The sequence below is a fragment of the Mytilus trossulus genome, chromosome 4 (genome assembly GCF_036588685.1).
Source record: "Mytilus trossulus isolate FHL-02 chromosome 4, PNRI_Mtr1.1.1.hap1, whole genome shotgun sequence".
Taxonomy (NCBI): domain Eukaryota; kingdom Metazoa; phylum Mollusca; class Bivalvia; order Mytilida; family Mytilidae; genus Mytilus; species Mytilus trossulus.
Window position 1 is genome coordinate 31,504,298 of NC_086376.1, and position 11,797 is coordinate 31,516,094.

Here is an 11,797-nt window from a genome sequence, read left to right on the forward strand (position 1 = left end):
TAATTAGACAGCTTGATTTTTTAAAAGTATTTTATTACATTGTCAACACATACAGAAATAAACGAACTTTGGGGAACTTTTACTGTTGACTTTTGTTTATGTCATGACTTCGAGTTCTCAAATGGCAGACAATTGATTTATTCATTTCATTTTCTTCATATTATATTTTTTTCACAAACGAAACACCCCAATAATTTTGTCATCAATCAAATAATACAAAGTATGTATATAACAGGTGACTTTTCAATATACAAACATCGTATATTGTACATTCAAATACAATATGATTGAAGTTAATCTGTAGGATATTATATATAAGTTACACAACATCACGTTGACGGTGATTGATGAGAGATGTAGACATATGATGTCACGTGCAAGATGATACCACCAAATAAACTCAACACGGAGGTCTCTTATCCAGATATTTATAAAACCCATCAACCTTTTCTAAATACTGGATGCAATATCAGTTTTGTTATTAAGTTATTTATAACTCATATCCAGAAAAAAAATTGTAAACTTAGATCCGTCCTATGTTCATCTGTTTTGGAACCTCGCCAAGTAGTACATAAACCGACAACGCCATGAATTTAAAAAAAATAAAAAAATAAGAGAGACCAGTAGTCAAACAAAATGGAAAACAAGACTGAATAACATGAGTTTCTAAAAAAAAAATGAGTGTAATCGCTGACAACCAAATATCGTGTGTTCAATAACCCGAGTGTGTGAACAAGAACAATATTCACTAGGGTGAAGCTTATTGTTATATAACTTGAAATCGTAAATATGTTCGATTTGGAAAACTATAAGCTTTCAACAGAAGTAAATAGCTATAGAGCTAGACTGGACATTAATGTATACTGCATTGTCAACTGAACGCCCTTCTGCATGGCTTTAACTGTTACCAAAGAGAAGTCCAGGTGATCATAACTGTATAACCAGTTTTGGTCGAGATTCATGAAATCAACGATTGTATACCTTATTTTATAACAAAACTTATCTTGTCAAGACCTTCGAAAGGTCAGAATCATATTTGATCTTCCTTGGTATAGTAATGTGCACGAAATAACATGTCAAATGTAGTATCAAAAGAGGCATTTTGAAAATAAAGAAAAACAACATCAATATTGGAAAGAGGTGTATCTTTTATTCCAAAATGGTCGTAAACAATACTTGTTCATAGATTGCTGCACCAAAAGCACATTCTAACTTATAATGTTGGTTGCATTGGTGTTACCAACAAGAAAATTTACTGGAGCAAATTGAGGCTCAAACGTTAAACAATTAGAAAGAAGAAGGACCAACAATGAGACCTGCCCATTAAGTCTAGGAATGCAAAATATGTCTTGGGTTCGTCAACAAACTAATGAGTGTTTCGGTTTTTATTAAAACAAATACGTTTTACGTACAATTACAATATAAACTCATCATAGATACCAGGACTTAATTTAGTATATACGTCTACAAAAGACTCATCAGTGACGCTCGAATCCAAAAAAGTTAAAAAGGCCAATTAAAGTACGAAGTTGAAGAGTATTGAGAACCAAAACTCGCAAAAGTTTTGCCAAATACAGCTAAGGTAATGCCTGATGTAGAAAAGCCTAAGTATTTCAAAAATTCAAAAACTTGTAAACAGTAAATTTATAAATATAACCATATCAATGACATTTCATGTGAGCACAAAAAGTGCTGACTACTGGGCATGTGATACCCTAGGGGAAACAAATCTCCACCAGCTGTTGCATCGAACCAGTGGGTGTAAATAAACTCATGATAGATACCAGGACTAAATTAGGTATATCTAATGTAGTTCAGGAAATGTGACATTAATCTTCAATGTATGCATCAGGATTCCATATTGAATTTCACATATTACACATGATACAATACTATGAAAATAAGTATTATGTGTTGTATCATATGGTTATAATTTATATAAATGTCTAGTTGATGCAAGATAATAAAAACAAAAAGTCGGATGGCAAGTTATAAGTGTTATTAAATCAACGAGTTGTTATTTTTGAAACGATTCTAGAGATCGGATTGAAGTCAAAAATGTCAATCTAATAGAAGCAAATGCTTCCGTGACCTATCAGAAGTGTTATATACAACGCGAAATGAAGAACAAAGAAACCATTGATGCTTTTATAGTTTGTATTTTTATGTAATGGTATGAATGTGACACACACTAAACTTTCAACTGAATAACATGTAAGAAATAAATAACGAAACAAATATCTGTATACAAATAATGTTTACCAATTTCTTTTAAAATGTGCGAAATCAATCATGGTTGCAAACGTGTCGTGAAGATAGTATTTTATATTTTCAAAAATATCCTTTCTGTAAAAACACAAATCCGATAGAAAATGTGAACGGTTTGGATTAAATACACAATCTTAAATTGCTCGTCGAGGTGGTGCCTATTTAGTTTATTTTAAGTAAATCTCATAATACCATTGATCAGGTATATATTATTTAGTAGTATAGGTGTCATATACAAATTTAAATAAGTAATTACCTTATCAGAGGTAAATATAATACCGTCAACAATAGACTAGTGTCTATTTCAACGTAATTCAACCATATTAAGAACAGATGTTTTTATTAATACGAACAAAATACACGCGTCAAACATACTGTTGCAGCTCACAAAAAATTTACACAATAAAAAATCTCAATATAAATCTGTACTAATAATTATACTTTATAATTGTTTTATTTTTTTAAAATAAATTCTTTAATTTTGATCTCTAGCATCACCAGTGAGACATTAATTGTCATTGTGCGCATCTGGTGCAGTAACATTAGTGACGTTAATGTTTAATATATTACAGACTAGAATGCAGCTTTTGATTTGACACTCACTATTAGGGACTAGCTAGGATTGACATATCCTGCACATTGATAGCAATACGCCAAAAAAAAAAGAAAAAAAAAATAACTGAAAAACATTGAGTATGTTGAACGTTTGAACGTTAGAATTGTCGTTATTCACCTACTGCATGTTCAAAATACAGAAGTACAATTTTTATAAACTTGCAGTGCATTATATATTTCATATTTATTTCTAAATTATAAAACCAAGACGTTTTAAACAGCTTAACATTATTGTTATCTCTCTCGAAGTAAAATTAGTCGTAATATAATCCTCTCAAGAGATTTCTGTAATTCTATTTTCCAACCAGAAAATCCGCTTACTAAGTAATATTTGATTGGATTAGGTGTAATGAATACATATTAAATTTGTTGGGTTCGATCTTAAAACTTTGCAATAAACCACAGTAGTTAACAATGCACTTTTATTAAGAACCAGGATATCATCAATGCAGTTGAAACCGGTAGGAGGTTGATCGAATATATATATTCATCTTTTTTCAATTTTGCAAATATCGAACGAAGCATAGACTCCATAGATAACTACTTTAAATACTTCGTCATCTCGCGTAGAAAATTGTATCCTTAGTAATTTAAACTAACTATATTTGATACAAATAACAATGCAATATTAGTATGTTTTTTTGTTTGTTAAATGGCTACACATATCTTGTTTTATGAAAGGACACCACAACAATTATTAAACAAACAGTTTAATTTTAAAAATGGTATCTTAACCCTGTAAAATTAAGAATCTAGACGGATATTTTTAGAATAATGTTCCCTGAATTTACTCATGAATTTATTTCGAATAATTCGGCAATACTATAATGACTTTATGTGTTAGTGTTAATTTCTAGAGTTATTTAGGGTCATACATTTGTAGTGTTCTTTATTGAATGATCTAAACTATTGGTCAATGAAGAGTCAATAAAATTTTAGTCAAAATATATTTCGTTTATAGGATAGGCTGATCTTTAAATTGTTAAAAACATTAACGATAAGGTAAAGACCAGTAGCAATTCATATACCTTTTCCTCCAAAATAAATGAAGGCTCAAATACATTTAAAATATAATAAACAAACTTTTAAGTTTTGAAAAAGAGATTGCAAACATTTTCAACAAACCTTAGTTATGTTTTGAAAATTTTAATATACTTGAATTGATAAAAACAAACTAATTGTCTAATGAATGTATCTGCTTGTGTAAAGTCATGATGGATTTAAAGTTAAAGGGATCAAAAGAGTGACCTTATCATACATTTCCCATTCAAAGTTGTGTTAAACTTGAACCACTTGTAAAACAGACAATGTTTTTTCTGCAGTAGATTTTCACAAGTCAAGTTAACAATATTCCAGCAGCACCTTCATACGGGTTATATATCTCCCTATTGATACGATATTCTCGTGCTTGTATTTCTTATCATGATTGTCTTGATAGAGGGTTGCTCCTCGCAAGGAAACTATTGAACTAAGAGTTCCAAATGGTGAAGTTGAAATCACCCCTTCGTAAATTTTATGGACATCACGAGTTGGTTGACCTTTATGGAATAACCGTTTGACAGATGAAATAGGATATGTCCCTTACGTCGTAACTGCAATCCCCTTCCCTTTCATGAATGTGACCTACAAATTAGACTATTTATCGGATTTGTCATAATATGAACAACACGACGGTTATCACATATGGAGCAGGATCTGATTATTATTTCGAAGCACCTCAGATCACACCTAGTTCTTAGGGTTCGTGTTGCTTATTCTTTAGCTTTCTATGTTGTGTCATGTGTACTATTGTTTGTCTGTTTGTCTTTTTCGTTAAGTGTTAGGATTTGAACATAAATTGGGATAATGCTCAGAATAATAAAACGAATGTTTCAATAGATATAGGGAAATGTGTGTGTGGTATGAGTGCCAATGAGATAACTCTTCATCCAAACCATATTATAATAGGAAACCATTATAGATCAAAGTACCGTCTCCAACACTGAGACTTGGCTCACACTGTACAGCAAGCCATGAATACCCCCCCCCCCCCCCCCAAATACAAGCTAATTAAAGGTTTAAGAAACATTCATTCTCTGCAAACAATCGTAATCGATGAAGATTCGAGTGACGCTGCAAAATATGTTTGTGAATAGGAAGAGGTACGACCTGTGGTTATACCAATCCTAATATTTACACTCAAGGTGAATGTTCCTCGTTCAAAATTGAATGATACAGTAAATATAATACCAAAAATAAACACTCTTCATAAACTATAATCAAATAATCATTGTAAATAACACTATTAATAAGAATAAGATGTTTGAACCGACATTGCTCTTCAAATCGTGTTAAACCTTTTCAACAATGCTTATTTCTAAAAAGCTGGAAGATTCAAAACAGGTAATTACTTTAAGTAAAGTCTTACTAAGAATTATATATATTGATTTGGGAATTTTACAATTATCTTGAGTCAGTCAAAAATTCGGCACACAATGGTTTTTAAAACTTATTTATCTACCACATATAAAGATACTTCCCAGAACAAAACAAATATTAAAAATGTGAAAATACTAAATGAGTCAAATAAAGGTTAACATTACACTCTCCTCTGAATTCTTTGGACGAATTCTATTAATCAATGTGAGTGCTTTAGATGGTCTTTCAGTTTGGTTGACAGAAATGATTGTTCGAATAAACTTCAACACAGTTTACCATCTTGATAGCTGTGTCCGTGTCTACAGCGTTGTAAAGGTTTTAATGAATGTGTTCTATGAACAACTGGTAAACATAAGGTACGGATTTCTTTAACGCATATTACTTAAAACTTTAATCATATTATTTCAATGATATACATTTTTTGTTAGAAAGAAAAGCTGTACCTTTAAAACATTTTTACAAATTGTTTATCTCAGCTTATGATTTTATAGAGCCTGTAAATTTAGATACGGTGCATGATAAGGTAATTAATATGCTTCGAATAAACTGATTTTAAGGGTATCAATTTAACAATTTAATAACCTTATTCGAATATTGTCTGTATACGTATTAACATTGGGTTCGTTTTTCTAAACTGTATATGATATGTTCATTCCTTATGGGAAAAATGGGGAAATAACCACAAATACTGAACTCGAGGAAAATTAAAAATGAAAATTCCATATTCAAATAGCACAATCAAAAATTCGAACAAATTTATATTGACTATCATATTCATGACTTTGTACAGGGAAGATATGAAATTAACTCATCCAATATATATATATATATATCACATATAGGTTACAACCATAATGTCTAGTATCCAGTTACGAACACGTATGATTGTACAGTAAGTCATTGATCAAATTGGTTGTACAGTAAGTCGTTGATCAGATTGGTTGTACAGTAAGTCGTTGATCCGATTAGTTGTACTTTTATGGTCATTGATTTCTCCCGTTTTGAATGCTGTTGTTCTTTTCACAAAAAATCTACGATATGTTTTACCATTAAAACCAAAAAAAAAAAAAATTAGAATCGTAAGCGTATCACGTATCTCTATAGAAATAAAATGGCTGGAATGATTCTGTTTAAATTTATCAACAGTACAGCTATTCGTAGAGAACGCGTTTTCGCAATAGATCTGAGTGTCTTGATTTATTGAATGATGATCAACTAATAGCACTTTGTCGTTTTCCAAGACACTGCATAATAGAATTGACGGACACCGTCAGATACGTGATTGAAAGGCCTACTGCTAGATCACATGCAAATTATCCCATATTCAGGTGAGAAACTAACAGAAACATACCATTCCCCTACTAGATCCTAATTTTTGTCTCATCAACATATTATATAGATTTAAGAAGTAGTTATCATAGGTACCAGGATTATAATTAGGACACGCGTTTCGTCTACATAACCCCCATCAGTGACGCTCATATCAAAATATGTATAAAGCCAAACAAGTGCAAAGTGGAAGAGCATTGAGGATTAAAAATCTAGATTTAAAGATTCAAAATTCAAAATTAAGAAGATGTGGTATGAATACCAATTAGACAACTCTCTATTCAAGTCACAAGGAAAACATGAACCATTAAAGACCAAAGCACATCCTTCAACACGGCTCAAGTTATAAAGGTCCAACCAATGAAAAGTGTTAAAACCATACAAATAGAAAAACCGTTGGTCTAATCTATATAAAAAAACTCACATCATCCACATCAACAAACGTCAACCAATTAATACAAGATCTCGATCCAAGACAGTCGCAAACAAATGCAACTCCCACCTTAACCCGAAGTAGTGGTGTGTTACAACAACACAAAAAAACACACTATAAAACATCAATTAAAATGGCTCAACTCAATAAAATGAACATACAAACAATAAATACAAGTACACACACTATAACAAAATGTCTTTTTGGTTTGCTCACTCAATGTTCAGTGTGTTAATATAACGAAACTAATGTATTCAATGTCAGATCAGCCTGAATTCAAATATACAACATCTCTTATCTCATCTTGCTTATATTTTGCTTTAAATAGTCATGCATATTTCTCTTATACACTATGCCAGTAAAACAAGGGATCTTACCATATTTAAACGTCAATAATTGTCTGATTCTATATTCCAATTTTTTACAAGGCAAAAAATTACGATAGATGAGAGAAATTTTCGTTCGCTGGTTAAAATTGGGGTTTTTTTTGGGAGGAAGGGAACGGCGATATTGCATTTGTCTCTTCTGGCGTTGTATAGTGTCCAACCTGTAATTAGTGATTGGCATCTGCTAATTTGATTTTCATAAAAAAAACCGGAGCCTTCAAATTTTCATGCATTCGTAATCTAATAAAGTCATATGATACTTCAAATTTAAAAAGAATAAATATATTATATGTTTTATATACTTCAATGAATAAGTTTGACTATAACACATGTGTACATGAATTTTCCATTTATAGTAGACCCATTGTCTTATCAAAATCAAAGAAAACAAACGAGTAATTTCGACAGTGTTTATTGATTGCGAAAGAGCAATCATTTAACAACTGTATTGACAAATGTGAATAGCATTGAAAATATAAAACAAAACATCCTCATTTCACTAATTTTTCACGTACTCCACAATTCGATGTTTGTAGTTTATCTTGTTCGCACTCGTTAAACTCCTGAAATATAACAGGAGATTAAAATAGAAAAGGACCTTTTCATTGAATGATTTTTTTTGTTGTTGATTATATATTACAGATTTGAAACAAATATTGTGCATAGAGGACTTAGCATATATACATTGTACATGAAAAGATTATTTAATGTCAGTAACAGTATGATTTTAAGAAATTCGTTACATGTGACTTTAATATGTCTGAGAGGTTTCCTGTAATGAAATTCAATGTATTCACATCATGATTATCATGATAAATTTGATGAACACTGCAAGCATTGGTTTATTAGCACTTTTCACCTAATAATGATTTGCTATAAGAAGCCAGCTTGGTTCAATTTTGTCAAAGTAAGCAAAGAAACATATATGATGAATTATTCACTTGCAGTTGAATAAAGCGACCTCATTGAATTGTATTCATGTGAACATCAATTTAACCCCTTCAATAGAGATTGAGGATGCATCAATGACGCGTGTTAGGGCATTAAAAGAAATGAATGTCAACATTGGAAGTGAAACAAAGGAAAATCATTTGATTGACTGATTCGATCTCCAAAACAATAATTCTTATACAGGTAAAACCGAAAGTTAATCTATTCTTTTTAACCTTAAAATTGAAATAAAACAGACATAGTAACATCCATATGCACGTGGTCAATATATCTATTTATATTTATAGCTATGTTCATGTTTTTATCGGGCTATGCGACCGTCGTTTGTTTTATGGTTCATCTCGATCGTTAATTAGATGGCATCTAGACTCTGTAAATTGTTTATTTTAGACTTTAAATAATGTTGACATGACTATCAATTATATGGTAATTTTTTTAATTTCCTGTTTATAAAACTTTAAATTTATTTGAAAAATGTTCTACACTGAGAATTTGAGTCAAATAGGTGATCATGAATTTAGAATGCAGATAAACCTAGTATTCAATTTGCCCGATACTTTACACGGTATAATGGTATAATTATTTGTACTTCAACAACTACTCCTAGACTACATTTGTCATAGGAAATTATGAAATTGATATAAATTGGTAGGTCGGTCTGTACTTATAATTGATGATTCTATATCCAATATCAACCGACCTATTTGTAAGAGCAATTTGTCCTGGACTAAGTACTCCTCGATCAACTTTATTGGCATATGGTTTGTTGTTTATAAATATGTCTCAGTCGAAAAGGACACGAATGAATTCAAATAACGCAGTTTCTCATATGAAATATAGAAACAAAGATTTTACTCGCTGTTCTGGGACTTTATTTTACACCGCAATGTTAGCTTTAAATTCTTATCTACATTATTATATGATCCTTTTTATACAAATACAATCGATTTTTTCATTAATTTGACTATCACTTTAATCACATTATCTTTATCAACCCGAGATATATGTTGCTTCATAGTTTTACAGTTTCTCTTGAGATGTATTTAAGTTGAGAAACATCCTACCTACTTGTTTGGTTCTTTAACTATTTTGATCTGATCGTCACTGATGAGTCTTTTGTAGACGTCTGATGTATTAAATTATAATCCTAGTACCTTTGATTACGACTTACTATACAGCCATACGTGTTCGTAGCTGGATACGTATCGATTATCAGGTTATCTGCATGTTGATATCCTAAAATATCAGCTGCGAGACATAATATGAAGCTTTTTGTCGAGTGAGCGTAGCGAACGAGATCAAAAATGCCTACATATAATGTCAAGCAGCTGATATTTTACAATATCAATATGCAGATAATCTGATAATCGATTTATCGGGCTATATTTGCGTGTTTCCGAAGTGTTTTCTTTGTTTCACAAGCACACCATAGATGATTTGAGAAGTTCGGGTCAAAGTTATTAACGTCGGTTCAAACATTATGACGTCACTGATATGTCCGGGTCAAAGTTATTAAGGCCGGGTAAACGTATTTGATGTCACAAAGACATGATACGTAATAATATCAAGAGCTGAACTGAGTGATATAGACAGTGGGACGACCGATAATATACAGTATAATTGTGACCTATATGTGATATATATTTGATGAGTTAATTTCGATTGTGCCATTTGAATACGGAATTTTCATTTTGAATTTTCCTCGAGTTCAGTATTTGTTGTTAGTTTTTTTCCCTATTTACACTAGTTTTTGGTGGGGTTCGTGTTTTTTTTTTTTAGTTTTGTATGTTGTGTCATGTGTACTATTTTTTTGTCTGCTTGTCCATTTTTAGCCTTGGCGTTTTCAGTTTATTTTCAAGTTATGAGTTTGACTATCCCTCTGGTATCTTTCGTCCCTCTTTTATATTTATAAATTCTATATAATACAAAAATAAGTTTTAACATGTAAAATAAATTCATCTGATGCAGTCCACTCAGATAACCAATGTCCTACCAACTACGGAACATCGGTCATTGAACAACATCAATGATTCAGATAACTTGCTGTTTAAGAACAAAAGATTACTGCATGGATGAGACTGACGTAAAGGAAATGGGGAATGTGTCAAAATAAATGATTAGAATACAACGAAGAGTTCGCCCTTTACCCCACAATGCTGCTTGAAGGCTATAGAATTTGATTCATTTGCAACAAAAAACTGTATGTAGAATTTTTATGTCAATACGTTTTATGTTAATGAATAATAAACTCCAAACTACACTTACACCATTTTTGTAACTAAAAAAAATGTATAATTGGCAATGTTGTAAAAAAACACCATTGCAATGAGATGGCGATTCCCTTCAAGTTTGTAATGAGCTAAACAGAGAGGCGAAAGCACATTCAATGCATTTGCATTTTTGGTTCCCGTGTCTGATTGGGTAATGCCATATACAATGTAAATGACTTTTCGAAGGTTAACACATCTTCGTTTCTCTTAAACCAATGAAAACGAATATTCTATTCCAATGCTGATAATTATTTTAATTCCTGAACATAAGATACAAATTTACATAATATTGTTAGGGGAAATTTTCTTTGTTCCATTTCTATATGATTGATTGGTTGCTACTTGATAAATGTTCAGAATGATGATATTTTGGGTGATAATGAGGACACAATCTGTGTATCGCTATTTATAAGCAACTGTGCATGGATTATATATACTTTGAATATTTCTTTTAAATTATAACAGGCTGTGTAAAGCAATGTTTTGGATGTTGATTATATGTTAAAGGGACACAAGTCAAATTCATGTTCTCCGATTTGATTGAAATTGTCATGTTTAATCTATAATTCACTTTTACGTATATCTAAATTACATAAGTCTGGAATAAACAGCTCACAAAGTATGAACTCGATTATCTGTGTTTTGTCATTTGATTTTGCCATGTAATTATGGACTTTCAGATTGGATTTTCTCTGAGTTCGATATTTTTGTGATTTTACTTGTTATATATATATCAGAATTTTGTTTGTATGTTAATACAAACGCCATCTAGTTATCTATCCAGATGTTCTCCGAATACTACCGCCAGTCACATAAGCCGATGTGAACATCAACATAAATATAGATAGATTACGCGTAATTGGATATTATGGGTCTGTTTGATTTCATGTCATAGGTTTCAAAAATAAGTTAATTAACTCTTTTACCTATATAAAAATCATTTTGTGAGGATCGAATTAGTCAACGAGGTAGTTCCCCTTTGTTTCCCTTTCGAAGTTTGCCTTTTTCCTTATAATGCCTGAACACGACTTATGAATGAGTAACCAATTTCGCTTAATGGGTTAAATAAAAGGTCACATGAAAACGTTTTTTAGAGGTGAAATTAAATTTGCAAGTAAAAAAATTAT